This window comes from Urtica dioica, chromosome 2 (genome assembly GCF_054948205.1).
Source record: "Urtica dioica subsp. dioica isolate 48M chromosome 2, U.dioica_male_clone48M_v1_H2, whole genome shotgun sequence".
Lineage (NCBI taxonomy): Eukaryota > Viridiplantae > Streptophyta > Magnoliopsida > Rosales > Urticaceae > Urtica > Urtica dioica.
In genome coordinates, this window is record NC_142757.1 from 25,913,606 (window position 1) to 25,930,714 (window position 17,109).

Below are 17,109 nucleotides of genomic sequence, written 5' to 3' on the forward strand. Positions count from 1 at the left end.
AAAAAATACAAAAGAAATCTTCATTGTAAATTGATCATCTTCATTGTAAATTTGGTCATCTTCATTGCGACATATAAAAATTTGTTATCTTTTTAAATATTTAAAAGTTAACGGGTCGGGTCCCGGGTAACCGGGTACGGGATGACTATTCCGTTACCCGTACCGGGACCCGCTAAAACCGTAACGGGTATTACCCGTTTACCCAAAAGAACGGGTATTACCCGACCCGAATAAATCGGGTAACGGGCCGGAACGCGGGTAACGGGTCAAATTGTCATCCCTACCTCTTTGTAGAAATAGTGATTTTTGCTCATTGGTTCAACTTTCGACAGGTTTATGCATTCAAATTTCCCCGTATTTTATATTTTTATCACATAAGAGCTTTAAAAATAATATTAACCAGTTTTAAATTGTTCAAAATAAAAATATATAGTCAACTTATTCAATATGAAATTCCCAAAACTCAAATCCAAGAAAAACATTTTAAGTAAGTTTGTATGATCTAAATTTAAATGTATCATAAAAAAAAACATGAACTCGTTAAAACGAAAATGTAAAAGTTTGAGTTATCTCTCGTCATTGTTATATTTTCTGACTATTTTGGGTTGCAAATCTGTTGATTATTTTTTTTTGGTTATTATAAGCTCTCATTCTCACTCGAAGATGACATTCGATGAATGTGTAAGTGAGCTTACGGCATCTCAACTTAAAGTCTATCTTGCATTTTTCACTCTCTATTATACGGTTTATACCAAATCAAAAAGTTCTTATTTTTAGCTCAAAACTCTATATCTAACACAAAAAAAGAATATTCCTTGCCTGTATATTATTTTAATAACTTTAACATATTCTATATGTCTTTTTTCATATTTAGTTTGTATTTTCTATTTATTTTACACGAATATAAAATAATTTTGTAACCTCAAATAAATGTGAACTCATAAGTTTTTTCCTTTTAGACACGCACAAATATTACATACCATAAACATTGGTACACACATTATATATAGCATACCAACTGAAACACATACAAGCAAGTGAAAAAATCTTGAATGATTACTTAATCATATTTGTTTGTATTTTAATTTATATGTGTAAATATGTTTGACAATTTGTTATTTTTTCATGATTTTTTTATTCTCTGTTAATGTCACGTGGTTCATTTTTAAGTTTTGCTTGTAATGAAATTAACCAAGTTAAAGTGAACTTTTATGCCACATATTATAGATAAATATTACAAAGTATTTTTAAGATTACATGAACTATTTTGTTATTAAATTATATATTTATAGATAAAATGTTTAAACTAAAGTATTTTGGGATTGCTTTTTAATTAATGAAAGTGATTTTAGTTTTATAAATGTCCACTCTACTATTTGGAGTTACATATTCATCTACTTTAATAGAATGGAAAATAGAGTAGGATTTGAAACCATCCAACTTTATTTGTCCAATTCGACTCATTAGACTGAGTTGAAGATAGACTTAGGGATCTTGATATTATCCCATCTATTTATATATATATATATATATATATATATTGCATTAATTATCATCAATAATGGAGAAAACTATAATTCTATACGATGAATTAAGGTGCGATTTTTGAAATTAATACGAATATTATTTATTTTAAGAATTAGTGGGTCGAAGAGTCGCAGAGAAACCCTAGTTTTCTAAGTTCGCCATCGCCCCCCTTGGACCTGGACGTCGGCTTTGCGACTCCGGCCCAGGGGAAGAACGTTGGTCACGAATCGTAGTGAGTGAAGCTTTCTCCGACGGCCTTCAAGTTGCTTCTTCTACATTCTCTATGGCCGGAGCTTCCTCGGAGTTCTATCGTGGGCAGATTTGAGATTGAGTTGTGTTTGGAGTGGCTCATATACGAGATTTGAGGGTTTGGGTTTTTGTTCGAATGGCGTGGCTCGGACCAGTTTTGGCGTCTTCGACTTCGTTCTTCGCCGTGGCTCTCATTTCATAGCGGCTATAGCATACATGAGCCTTGGTCTCAGGCGGTCTTTGCCTCTGACTGTGTGTTGTCCTAGATGAAGATGGAGACCGGGGTTGCCGACTCTGCTTCTCTCTGGTCGGGGCGTGTTCGGTGCAAGAATGCGGATATTTCGGGTGGTGGATGGAAGGAGCTTGGTCGAAAGGTCTATGTGGTTTGGTGCAAGGATGTCGATCCTGCTTTGATTTAGTGTTTCAATTTTGCTATAATATTTTGTGTTTCGTTTATTTGGTGTTATTAGTTTTAGTTGAGGGTGTTGTTTGGGTCTAGTCCACCGTGTGGTAGTTTTTTTAGTACCTGTCATTTCGAGGGTTCCATGTGCAACCCCTCTAGTCCAAATATATATATATATATATTGTTATACTTTGGAGGGTAAAGATTGTCAGGTTTGTGTCCCTCGAGCTTCAAAGGGTGGCATAGGATTTGAGCACTAATCTGTTTTTAGGAGTATTCTTGTCGACTCCATGAATTGTAGAAGATCATGTTTGAAGGGCCCAAGGGAGTTCTAGACGGGACTTGACTTTTCTGTGAGAATAGACCCTTGTCTCTTTTGTTTGTTTGTTTTGTCTGTCTTTCTACATTTCAATTTTATTAACGACATCTATTTTATTTGAATGAGGTACCCCTTTTTTTACGTAGAAGAAAATCAATTCTTATAGCTACAACTGCTTTCAAGAACTAGCGGCATACCAGCGGAACAAAACTTTGTTTCTAAACATAGTTTTTCCTAGTTAGGTTCTGGCTTGAATCTGGTTGATTCAAAATTAAAATTCAACGGACGGAATCCAAAATTCCTTTTAAAATAAGTAAATTTTTTATAAAGAAAAACCAATTTTAGCTGTAAACAACCAGATTTTTGTTCAACGTACAAATTATTAGCATTGACAAATTCAATGTAGCTGTGTGACAATTCCATTTAAAAATGAAAAAGAAAATGTATAAAGAAATGTAGGTGTGTGACAATTCCATATTTAAAATATATAAAGAAAAAACAACGTTGGACAAATTGTTCGATGTATAAATTCCATTTAAAAACTTTGTTTTCCTTTCATTGTTTATAATCTCACCCAAATGAAAGGAAAACAAAATTTTAATCTGAAATGAAAATTTATGTTCTGAAACAAAAACGTAATTCGTTTCATCTATTTCAAGTTTCCAAGTTAGTTCTCATGACGGGCTTTAGAAAAGATCTCATTTTTTCTTTCTCTTAATTTTTTTTTTAATAGTACGGATTTTCCATTAAAATTGGGTAAAAAAAAACCCATCAATACAGGAGAATAACACCATAGTACATGGATTACCAAGACCTAAGTCGAGGTGAATCTAACACTAAATTCCGGTAAAAGTACGATATGTGCAAACTTTCGACAACGGGAAGAATTACAAGCACCAATAGAGCACACAAGAGACTCGTTAAAAAACCCAAAGATTGGCGATGGAAAAATCCAACCAAAGTCGATCCGATAACCACGAACAGTGTGGTTCTTCAACCTGCATAGATTAAAACCTAACAGAAAATCCACATCGGGATAGTGGACGACGGCTAAACCGCCCCCGAAACAAACCAAACCAGACAAAACGCTGTAGCAAAATAAACGTGTCTGAAATATTTTTAAAGCGAAAAAAATCAAAATAAAATTTAAAACCGCCACCAGAGATCGATAGCCTACACTGAAGAGCCTCGCATCACCGTCTCCGTTGCCGAAGAACCACGCCACTGCATCGTCGGGACCACGCCGCAGAAACTCCGTCGCCGAGGAGCCACTCCACAGATAATATTATTATTATTAGCATCTGCGAATAACCATGGACAAATTCAATGTAGGTGTCTGGCACAATGGATAAGAACGTGTATTGACTCAAAATGTGACCCAATTTTCACGCTACTTGACCATCATACAATACAGTCACAGTCCAACTCTAAATGACCACATCATCTGCCTGGCAAAGGACCTCTAGTCCATACTTTCCAGCTAGGGCGGCTATATTTACGTATTTAAAATTCCGTCATTAGTCATTTTCGATGCATTTCCCTCACAAATTTAAACTGGACATACTTAAATGCTGACATGTTTTATTTACAACATATCTGCTCCATACATACCCACGCTAATCGCCCACGCCCGCACGAAAAAAAAAAATTTAATAAAAAAAAGAAAAAAAAAAAAGATATCGGTAGAATAAGCATGATCAGAGTACTTCACCCCAATACATTAAATAGAAATGGAGTAAGATGTCCTCTTAACTTTCAACGAACTAATACTTGATTGACTATTATTAGAAAATTAACCATTAGAATTCAATATTATGATAATAAACGTTTAGTTTATTTTATTTTAATTCATCATAATGCTTGTTTTCAGACCTAACACTTAAGAACATCAATAGTTTGATTTTGGGTCAGATCATGTGATCGCACTTAGGCCAAATGGGTCGTATTCCTCAAACTCTAACCTCCATGCAAAGGGTTGTCGTTAGAGCTATTGATTTTGCTCAACCCCTGACAAAGAAAGAACACTCGAGTTATTGGAGTGCAGAGGCAATGCCTTTGACGCTCTCTCCGATGATCAAAATTAGTGTTATTGCAATAGGGGCATAAGAATTCGCGAGAGACAGATCTCAGAGAATAGTTAATTTGGCAGAGCTTAAGAATTTAATTACCTTTCCCCACATGGAGTATTTATAGTTTTGGAGAGGCTCTAGGATCCCTCTTGAACTTGCTGGGGCGGTCTATGGTCTCTCCCTCGTCGACGTCTCATTTTCTTGTATGACTGTGAGAAATTCCAGCTGCCTTTTCCTTGCAAAGTCTCGCCAGGATTTTGCAATTGCTTATGCGTGGGAGGCAAATAAACGTTATCGTAGGAAAGAGTAGTGTGAAAGCATACAAGCTACCACACAGGGTCACTACTACAAAAAAAAGGCCTTTAGAAGTGAAAAAAAGGCAAAAAAATCGCTTCAAAAATACCTTTATAAGCGACTTTGTCCATTTCAAAGGTCCGCTTCTAAAGGTTAATCGCTTCTAAAAATTAGAAGCGACATGTCGCCTCTAGGTCGCTTCTAAGTCCAGAAGTTGACGCCGACAATGGCTCCAGTAAAATGGGGGGAAGCATTTAGAAGCGACATTTAAAGCGGATTGACGCTTCTAATAAATTCTCGCCATTTCGTGGCTAATATTTAGAAGCGACATTAGAAGCGGATTGTCACTTCTAATATTACAGTTTTTTTATTTTTTAATATTATATTTTTCGGATTCTAATTAAAATTTCCAGAATCTGCTTAATTTAATTTTCGTAGTAATAAAACTAATTAAAAGTGTAAACAAAATAAAAACGAAATAAAAATAGTCTGAACATAAGAAAATGTCTAAATAACAAATAACTGCGCTCAACGTCGTCCACCTGATGTGCGTCTTCCACCTGGTCCATATCCGGGCTCATCAAGTTCTGTTCCACGACTTCCTCTACTTGCTCGAGCTGATGACGATGGAGGATCTTCAGGTGATCTTCGTCGTGCCATAACGGTGCGCTCGGATTTATGCCGGGAGCTTGATGGGGGCGACCCATAACGGCTCGCAATCTTGCTCAACCTCGACACAACCTCTGGGTCGAACGTTCCTCTAGAAAAGGGGTCGTACGCACCAGCTAGGTCTCTTGCTGCTCCATGTAGCTTAGACATCTCTTCCTCTCGACCGGGGTCCTCCAGGACTTAAGGTGATGAAGGTCCAACCTCAATATCGTGAGCCTAAGCTTCTAACAGATCCAAACGTGGGATCACTGGACCTATCTCTGCAACCCAGTCACGTCGCATGCCAAGAGAAAAGGCCATCGCAGCCTCCTCCATAGCATCTTGGCTCGGGGATTCCCCTCGCACTTGAGCTTGTCATCGTATATCAGCTACCTAATCTACGATCTTGGAATACATACAATAGTTACAAAATTAATTACATTATTGAAAACATGAAGTGTTACTGAATATTAAATGAAACTTACATAATACTGTCCAGGAGCAGGTGTAGTCCATTCCGCGTGAGTGATTTGATGGAGTTTCTCTCACGCAACGAGCGACTGAACATCAAACCATTAGACAGCCTCTGCGACTGTAGATAACGAATTAGTATACTTGTTAAATAAATTGAATAGGTTATATTTTAATTAAAACATTTGTTCATCCATCAATAGTGAGCAAATAATACCATCCCTTATCGACTTTGTGTGGTCTTTTTTGCTTGGTTGGCTCATTTATGTTTAGACTTTTCTGCAAAATAATATTATTACAAGTTAGAAAGCTGACCAACTGGAGGTTTGCGCTTGCATTTCTCGGATCCTCCATGCCCAACCTGACACGTCATTGATAAAAAGGCTTTTCAAGTTCCTAAGCAAGGTCTTAAGAATTTGAAAAGCTTTTTCATCAAAGACATGTCAGATTGAGCTAAAGTATTTGAGAAATGCAAGCGCATATCTTTGCTTGGTCAGTTTTCTAGAAGCAAACCAGCTACACAACTTCTTCTTCTCCTTTCGATCTAGAGTGTACTTTGCCGGTGGCAATTTTCTTTTTTTTCCACCCCCCTCTTGGGGATGCAAAATTCTTCTTATATTAATCTCTTTGAGATCCATTCGAGATTTTAATCCGTCTTTCAATTTATTTGGATCATCAAGAAGCGTACCGATAAACGATTCACACACATTTTTCTCGATGTGCATAACATCCAGACAATGCCGAACGTAGTGTGTCTTCCAATAAGGAAGGTCGTAGAAAATCGATTTCTTCTTCCAAGGATTCTCTTTGAACGATTCTTTAGTACTAGCACTCTGTTTTCTTTTCCCAAGCACTTCATTGACGTTTTTAACCATCTCATAGACATCTTCACCAGACAAAATTCTAGGAGGCGGTCCTTCTTCTGTATTTCCATCAAATGCCTGTTTCAATCTTCAATACGAGTGATCTCTTGGTAAAAATCTTCTATGTCCAAGAAAAACGGTCTTCTTACCATGCTTCAACTTGATGAAAGATGTGTCTTTCATGCAAATCGGACAACCAATCGAGCATTTCACAGAGTATCCTGACAAGTTTCCATAGGCTGGAAAGTCGTTAATAGTCCACATTAACATTGCCCTTAAGTTGAACGAATATCCACGGTAAGCGTCTTTGACTTCTATCCCTTTCTCTCATAACATCTTCAAATCATCGACCAACGGTGTCAAATAAACATCGATATCATTTCCTGGTTGATTCCGTCCTGAAATCAGAAGCGTTAACATCAAGAACTTTCTCTTCATACACAGCTTTGGAGGGAGATTGTAGTTCACGAGTATAACCGGCCAAACACTATATTTACTGCTCATCATGCTGAACGGGTTCATACCATCAGACGCTAGACCAAGGCGCAAATTTCGAGTATTAACACTGAAATCCTTATACTCTAAATCGAAGGATTTCCACTGTGAAGCATCAGCAGGATGTCTCAACATACCATCATCGATACGCTTTTCGGAGTGCCAAACCATGTTCTTCGCGGCATTGGAGGAATGTGTTGGAATTGATCTAGGGTTTAAGAAAAAGTTTAACGCTTCGGTAAGCGGCGGAATTTTAAAATTTTTCTTTTACAAGTAAAACAGTTTTTACTAACCTAGACAAAGAGCAAGCACATGTAAATAAAAACTAATATGAGTATAAAAGATTACTAACCTTTTTAGAAGCTTGAACGTTGAGAAGCTTTTGGAAAAGGTTGCAACGTTCGTCTCCCCTCGCAGCACGTCTCTCTTCTTTCCTCGGCAACACGAGCAACCACGATAGTTTCTATCACTAAATCACTCGAGAGAAAAGGAATTAGTGAGTGAGCACTTTTAAACACGACGACTCGAGAACAAGTCTCAGAGTCGAAGAGCTAAAACCACTAGGTCAAATGAGGACCTGTTGGAATCGATCTAGGGTTTAAGAAAAAGTTTAACGCTTCGTTAAGCGGCGGAATTTTAAAAATTTTCTTTTAAAGTAAAACTAGTTTTTACTAACCTAGACAAGAGCATGTACATGTAAATAAAAACTAATATGAGCTATTAAAGTTACTAACCTTTCTTGAAGCTTGAACCTTGTAGAAGCTTTTGGAAAGTTGCAACGCTCGTCTCCCCTCGCAGCACGTCTCTCTTTCTTTCCTCGGCACCTCGAGCAACCACGAAAGTTTCTATCACTAAATCACTCGAAAAGAAGGAATTAGTGAGTGGGCACTTTTAAACACTACGACTTGAGAACGAGTCTCGAAGTCGCAGAGCTAAACACTAGGTCGAGTGAGGACCTAGGTGCCAAGACAAGAAATAATCGAAAATAAACTAGAGAGAGAGAGAGAGGATTTTCGGCCACAAGTTCTAGAGAGAGAGTCTCTCAAATCTCTTAAACTTGGATGAATGAAAATGAGAAGAATGAGGCTCCTATTTATAGGAGAGGTCTCACCTTCAATAAGGTAGTTTCCTCTTCTATAGAATATCACATATTCATGAGCAAAATAACCCTTATTTCCCATTCCTCTTAGGCGCCCAAGGCAGCCTTCTAGAAGGCTAGGATTTGTTTCCTTTTTTTGTTCCTTGGCTTGCCTATTAGTCTCTTGGCCGAATTCCATATAGCATCCTTATGCAAATTTGTTTCCTCTTTTTCTTTTGGCAAGTATCTTGATACATTTATGCACAAAATATTCTCTCTTGGTTGGGTATGTTGGGCGCCCAAGGCCTTCTAGAAAAGGCTTCTAGAAGCTTTTCCATTTGTTCATGACAACATGAAAAAGGCCCATTAAGAATTTTCAATAAAATTCTTATGAAATGAAATTAATTCACAAGGCCCAATGATCAAGTCATGGCCGAGTGAAACATGTCATAAAATGACCTTGTCAAAAATTTATTGACATTCATTTCATCGTTTGTCTCAAAAGACAAAAATACCCTTTTCACTATTTTCGTTCTTGTTTTGACTTAGCTTCCAGTTTAACTATTCCTATCGATGTGATTCGTGACAGTGACCTCATGGACCCAAATGAACAAAGCTTTAGCTAAACACTTGGACTCAAAAGTTCACAAACCTTTTCCAAGTTTAGCTTAATGCCAACTGACTCCACTAAAGAGCTGACACTGAAAATCTCTCGGTTCAAATGAATTTATTTTCTACTCAAGAATTCGACCTAATTATGATGAGCGGATCCACTGAATATTATCTATGTTTACCCTTCATGAATGTCATCAGCTAGTCGGGATTTACTAATTTACCATTTTACCCTTCTAGCTGTTATTTCCTCAACTCCTTTGTCGCTTGTGAATAAGTTAGAAACAATGTATTGACGAGGAGCTAACAAGTCACATTGTTTCATCCAAAAGAGTCAGGACTCAATTTGGACACTGGCCAGTTCATTTATTCACACTCCAAGGAACAAAGCATGAGGTGACATACATTGCATTTCAGCAATCTTGTACATGAATTCCATATCTATGAGAACTTCACAAAGTTACTCATGACAGACTCACAACTTAGTACTTCACCAATAGGCCTTGTTCGGAATCACATAGTGAGTCCGAACTTTGACTTTCTCAAATGAGAATACTAAGGTGTGAAATGGCATGTCTCATTTCAGGATTAAGGTAAGCATGATGCAATTCATACATAGTGACTTCGAGACATAAGAGGTTAAATGGTTTGTTCTTATATTGTCTCTAGAAGTGCACTGGTCAATTCAGTACCTTCGGAAGATACCGAGAAGAACTATAGAGTCCCCAACTCTCAATGCCTCATAACCAGACATCATAGATTCTTCTAACAATCATACTGAGGTCAATAGTCCTTTGACCCTAAGATTGCGAATATATCGTTTTAAGCAAACTACGAAGAGTTTGTTCATGCAAATCTACATTTGTCTCTTCGTAAGTTGTGAAGTTTGTTTATGGACTAAAAGACTATGGTTTTATCATAAAGCTTCAGACAAGGAAGATTGAATGAACGTTTCAACTTTATTAATGAATGAATAGGCAATTACAAGCAAGAGTCTTCATGAGACTTTATTACAACAAATGTTCAAAATAAAGACTACAACTCTTCTTGTGGGCACCATTGACAACAGGACCTAGGTGCCAAAACAAAAACGAAAAATAACTAGAGAGAGAGAGGAGAAATCGGCCACAAGGTCTAGAGAGAGAGTCTCTCAATCTCTAACTTATGTGGAATGAATGAAATGAGAAGAATGAGGTGGGGTATTTATAGGAGGAGGATTACCTTCTAAAGGTAGTTTCCTCATACCCCTTGCACGTCCAAATGAGCTTCTAGAAGCCTTTGGATTTGTTTCCTCATTTTCTTTCTCTCTTAGTTGGCCGAAATTGCACTTTCCTTCTAGAGGAAATTTGTTTCCCACTATGGCATAAACGAAATTCATACATTAATGCACAAAATAAACTCTCTTTCCCACTATGGCATAAACGAAATTCAGCCTTATGTTCCTTGGGTTGGACGAAATTTGAGCTTCTAGAAGGAGCTTCTAGATGTTTCTTCATTTGTTTATGACAACATAAGAAAAGCCCATTAAGAATTTTCATGTAAAATTCTATGAAATGAAATTAATCCTCAAGGCCCAATAAACTATTAATGGCTGAGTGTTTTAAGTTTCATTTGTCATCAAATGACCTTGTCAAAAAACTTATTGACATTCCTTTCGTCCTATGTCCAAAAGGACAGAAATACCCTTTTGAAAATTTTCGTAAAACTTGTCTCGTTCTTGTTTTGACTTAGCTTCTAGTTTAACTATTCCTATTCGAAATGATTTGTGAAAGTGACCTCATGGATCCAAATGAACAAAGCTTGAGCTAAACACTTGGACTCAAAAGTTCACAAACCTTTTCCAAGTTTAGCTTAATGTCAACTGACTCCACTAAAGAGTTGACACTGAAAATCTCTCGGTTCAAATGAATTTATTTTCTACTCAAGAATTCAACCAAATTATGATGAGCAGATCCACTGAATATTATCTATGTTTACCCTTCATGAATATCATCAGCTAGTCGGGATTTACGAAATTACCATTTTACCCTTCTAGCTGTTATTTCCTCAACTCCTTTGTCACTTGTGAATAAGTTAGAAACAATGTATTGACGAGGAGCTAACAAGTCACATTGTTTCATCCAAAAGAGTCAAGACTCAATTTGGACACTGGCCAGTTCATTTATTCACACTCAAAGGAACAAAGCATGAGGTGATATACATTGCATTTCAGCAATCTTGTACATGAATTCCATATCTATGAGAACTTCACAAAGTTACTCATGACATTCTCACAACTTTGTACTTCACCAATAGGGCCTTGTTCGGAATCACATAGTGAGTCCGAACTTTGACTTTCTCAAATGAGAATACGTAAGGTGTGAAATGGCATGTCTCATTTCGGGATTAAGGTAAGCACGATGCAATTCATACGTAGTGACTTCGAGACATAAGAGGTTAAATGGTTTGTTCTTATCTTGTCTCTAGAAGATCACTGGTCAATTTAGTACCTTCGGAAGATACCTAGAAGAACTATAGAGTCTCCAACTCTCAATGCCGCATAACCAGACGTCATAGATTCTCCAAACAATCATACTGAGGTCAATAGTCCTTTGACCCTTAGATTGCGAATATATCGTTTTAAGAAAACTACGAAGAGTTTGTTCATGCAAATCTACATTTGTCTCTTTGTAAGTTGTTTAGTTTGTTTATGGACTAAACACTAATGTTTTATCATAAATCTTCAAACAGACAAGGAGGAATTAATGAACGTTTTAACTTTTTATTAATGAATAAGCAATTACAAGCAAGAGTCTTCATGAGACTTTATTACATCAAATGTACAATATAAAGACTACAACTCTTCTTGTGGGCACCATTGACAACAGAATGTACCATAATGACTGAAATATATCTTAAGAAAATCAATAATTAATAATGAATATGAGCTAGGGCTCTACAAAATCGAACCGAAAATCAGATAAAACCGATATCCAAACCGAACCGAAACCGAAATCTGGAGCCACGTCAGATAACCGAAATTCGGATTCGGATAACCGATCCGGTTTCAAAAACTGGACCGGATATCAGATTTTATTTTAGACAAATTTGGATATCGGTTATGTAATTTTTTTATTTAAAAAATTAAATTAAAAATAATTAAACATAGGTCTTTCACAACCACCTAGACCATGATTTTGAAAAAAAAAAAACTTCACAACATATTTTACCTAACTTTTATTTTTTTATTTTTTAGAATGAATTATTATTTTAGAGTTTTATATGACTCGTTTTGTACTCGTATTGAAATCATTGTAATAATTTAGAACTAGATATGTATTTGAAAAACTGGATCCGAAATTTAAAGAATCGGATAACCGAATTTTGAAAAACGGATATTGGACCGGATATTGGATTTAAGAAACCGGATAACCGAATATTCGGAAAACCGAATTTCGGTTTTAGACTAAACTGGACCGGATATTGGACCTAATTTTTAAAACCCGAATATTCGGATTCGGATATAAAAAATGTAAAAAACCGAACCGAACCGATCCAGTTTCAGCCCTAATATGAGCTACATATATTTCTTAATCAAGCAATGAAAATGTACGTACCTTGACTGGAACTCATTTAGCCCCATTACATGGAATTTTACCCTTCTTCCACCTTGACTCTTTGCACGTCGCACATTCATCTAGATCTTCATACTCATGTCTATATAAAACACAATCATTTGGGCACGCATGAAATTTCTCGTACTTCATGCCTAATGTGCCCAAAGTCTTCTTCACTTCATACATACTTAAAGGTACTTTATTATCTTCCGAAAATGCTTCTTTCAGTGTTTATAACAATAGAGTAAAACTAGTGTTTGTCCAACCGCCCGACGCCTTTAAATGAAATAATGTAACTAGAAATGACAACTTCGAAAAGTTTGTACACCCTTCATATAATGGTGTCTCCGCATCATTCAGACTCAAACAATTCCGGTCGCTCAACAAAATCGTCCTCCAAATCGTTCATCATTCCGCACATATCATCAATATCATCTTCAACATCATTGTTATCCTCGTTTGCCATAGAACGAAAAACCTCACCATGGTAGAACCATCTTTGATACGAGGTCATTATTCCATATACAAACAAATGGGTCCGAACGACATCAATAGAAAAATTTCTATGATTTCCACATTGAATACAAGGACAACGCATAGATTTCACATCTACCATGTTCTCTCTAGCAAAATCACAAAACTCATCTACACCTTTACGATATATCTCGTTTAATCTATTCTCCCACATCCACTTTCTCATCTTCATAGAAAACCCTAATTATATAAAAAAAAAAAATAACCCATTCTAATTAGTAAACTATCAAGAGAACAACATTTGGAGCAAATTAAAGAATAACTTACAAGATTTGGATGTGTAGATGAGACTTGTAAACGAGGACGCAGTAGAATGAGTCGAAAAGGTGCTGAAAATCTTTTTCGAGTGAGGTAATGATAGTTCTAAGTGAAAAAAAAAATGAGAAATAAGAATATATATCATCAGTCTCGTGTGTCTCGCGGCGGCGAGAATAAGACTTCGCCGCGGTGAGACCTTTCTAAAACGCATTTAGGAGCGTTGTAGAAAGGTCTCGTTGCGGCGGGGCATACACTTCGCCGCGGCGAGATCCCAACAGTGAGCATGAATTTTTGAAAGTATGTTGTCGCCACGGCGGTGTATCAAGTTTGCCGCGGCGGCGAATACACGTCGCCGCGGCGAGATACTTACCGAGAGCATGAATTTTTGAAATTATGTTGTCGCTGCGGCGAGTTATGTATGCCGCAGCGGAGATTCTACTTCGCCGCGGTGAGATACTTACCGAGAGGATGTATATATGAAATTATGTGCTCGCTGTGGCGATGTACAATCGTCACCGCGACGGGATATGTAAGCCGTGGCGGGAAATACACTTCGTCGCGGCGAGATGATTCTACAACGCTTATACAACGCGTTGTAGAATCAACTCACCGCGGCGATATATGGACGTCGCCCCGGCGAGAACGTTTAGGTTTTGGAATTTGTTCTCGCCGCGGCTAGGCATATTTCTCGCTGCGACGATACTTTTCTGGGTAGAACTCGCCGCGGCGTGTTGTAATCGTCGCCGCGGCGAGGCTTCTACAACGCTTATTGTAAGCATTGTATAAGCATCTCGCCGCGGCGGGATTTGAACTTCGCCGCAGCGAGGTTTCTACAACGCTTTATTAAGCGTTGTAGAAGCGTTTTAAAAACAAAAAAAATTCATTTTTTTTAAACTCCCGCCCATTATTCAGACTTAAGCGTTTTTTTCACCTTTTTCATTCATTCATTCATTCTTCTTCTTCTCTCTCCGCCTCTCTCTCTCCGGCCCTCACCCTCTCTTCTCGCCGCCCCTCTCTCTCCTGCCCTCACCTCACCCTGTCTTTTCGCCACCCCTCTCTCTCCGGCCCTCACCCTCTCTTCTCGCCGCCCCTCTCTCTCCGACCCTCACCTTACCCTCTCTTTTCGCAGCCCCTCTCTCTCTGGTCCTCACCCTCACTCCACCTTGCCTCCGCCTCGCCCCCTCTCCGCCTTGACCCCGCCCCGCCTCCACCTTGCCTCCGCCTCGCCCCCTCCCCGCCTCTTCCTTCTCGTCGCCCCCTCTCTCCGGCCTTCACCATCTCTCGCCTCTCCTCCGCCAGCCCCGCCCCGGCTCCACCTCTCCTCCGCCTCGCCCCGCCCCGCCTCCACCTCGCCCCCTCCCCGCCTCCACCCCGCCTCCACCTTGCCTCTCTCTCGCCTCGCCTCCGCCCCGCCTCCGGGTATGTTATTTCCTACTTTGTTTTGAATTTACTTGGATTTATGTTATTATTTAGTTAGAATTTGATATTTATTTGAAGTTAGGAAGAATTTATATTGGATTTTAGTATATGTGATTTGAATTTGTTGGATTTGAGTTTGATATTGATTTGAAGTTAGGAAGATATTTGACATTAGATTGAATTGAGTTGAAATTGTATTTGAGTTGGAATCGGATTGGATTTGAATTGAAATTATGATTGGATTTGAGTTAGAAATTGAGATTATGTTTTGAATTTTGTATATTAGATTCCATGTCGTCCACTACTACTACTTCTAGCGGTAGTGGTAAAAGGAAAATTAGAAGACAACTAGTGCTAAATTTCGATGAACAAGGAAAAAGAAGAAACACTCTTATGCGTCGGGTTAATACGGTTAAAACACTTGGTAAAAAAATCCCGATACAATTTGATGATAAAGGGCAACCAATGGGTAAGGAGGGTGATGAGTTGTCGAGTTACTTTGGCGTGTTAGCAAGAGAACACGTTCCACTTTCGATGCGTGATTGGAGATGTAAAGAGAACACCCAAATTAAAGAACGGATTTGGAACGAAATGCAAGAAGGATTTACGATTCCTATCGAACAAAAACACGATTGCCTTATAAGAGTCGGAGAAGCGGCAAGGTTATTTCGTCATGAGGTATACAACGATCTACTCAAAGACATCATCAATGAACCAATCGCCTTAAAGAGACCGGCTTGTATTTTGAAATTCTACACAAGTATCACCGAAGAAGATTGGATAGCATTTGTTGAGTATAGACGAACCAAAATGTTCAAACAAACATCGGAACATGAGAAATCAAATATCGAGAAAGTGTGTACAAATCTCGAACGGGCCGAAATGGATATCGAAAGCTTGATCAAGAAAAGGTTAGATTCATTTATTCTTTTAGTTATTCCAAATTTTGCAATTATTTTTTAATTTATTATATAATTACTTCTTACTAGCATGACGAAACGGAGGAATGGCCTACGATAGAGGAACTTTGGATTGACTCGCGAATGAAAGACGTAGATAACTACAAGGATGAGAAAGATAAATTAATTGGAGAAAAAATCGCAAGTTCTTTACCTTTGTTATAACAATTAATCTTGTAATTTTATTTTCAAATAATTTTATCTGTAGAAAATGTTATCACAACAAGAAACGCAAGAGACATGGGTGTCGGAATCGGGAAAGAGAATTTTGCAAGAAACTTTGGGAACGTCGCGTGTTTGCGGTCAACCCAAACACGCGTCGCGTTTTAAGTACTTTGTTCTTCCAACGCCGAACGAAGAATAAATTAAGATGCGTCGGGAAATGAGCGAGTTGAAATCTTTGGTGATGAAGGCCTTCAGTGGAAATGGTAGCATTAATGTCGGAGGTGCTAATGTCGAGTCGCCTAGTGTCGAGCGTGTGGAAGAGAATCTCAACGAGAAGGTTGTTGATGAAGAAGAGATGGCAAATGTTGAAGAACACGTCAATGAAGCAGTCTCTTTAGGTATGTTCATTTTTTTTTATCTAATTTATTAATAAAGCTAAATGTTTTGGTATTAAGTTATTGATAATATTCGTGATTTTCTTAGAACACAACGATGTTTGCTATCGTCCGAAGATCGATCCTATCATCGTTGATAATCGTCCGAAGATTGATCCTATTGTTGTGGAAAAACCCAATAGTGTTCGTGCTAGTTGCTCATTGAATCCAACCACCCCGGTGACACCGACTTCGGATGAAAGCGTCGAGTGTCTTCTTTTCATTGATGATGTTGTGAAAGGAGGCACGATTCATGTTGCAAATGGGCGAGCATACATAAATGGGAGCGTAGTTCACTCTTTACCTTTGGAGGAAGGAAATGTCCTCGTGACCGTTTTGGGGGTGTTGATTAAAAAAGCAAAATTGCCAATTCCCAACGAAGAAGCTCAAACCATTGAAGATGCCATAGGGGGATTTGTCTCGTGGCCGAATTGATTGATAGAAATGGACACGGGAATAGAGAGTCGCGGTGCGGTTGTCAAACAACTCTCAAAGCTTGGTTTTGAGAGTGAACCTAGCATCGATGATGCTAAGAAGATTCCGTACAAGGTGATTAATCCCAAGTTTCGATTGCTCGCTCAACATGCCAACAAAGTAATGATACTGGAAGGGGATGTGATTATGGTCAATGTTAGTCCAAGTCTCGCCGCTATCCCGATTCCGGTGTCATTTGAAGATGTTTATGATTTTTTGCAATACTTGAAAATTCGCGCGGG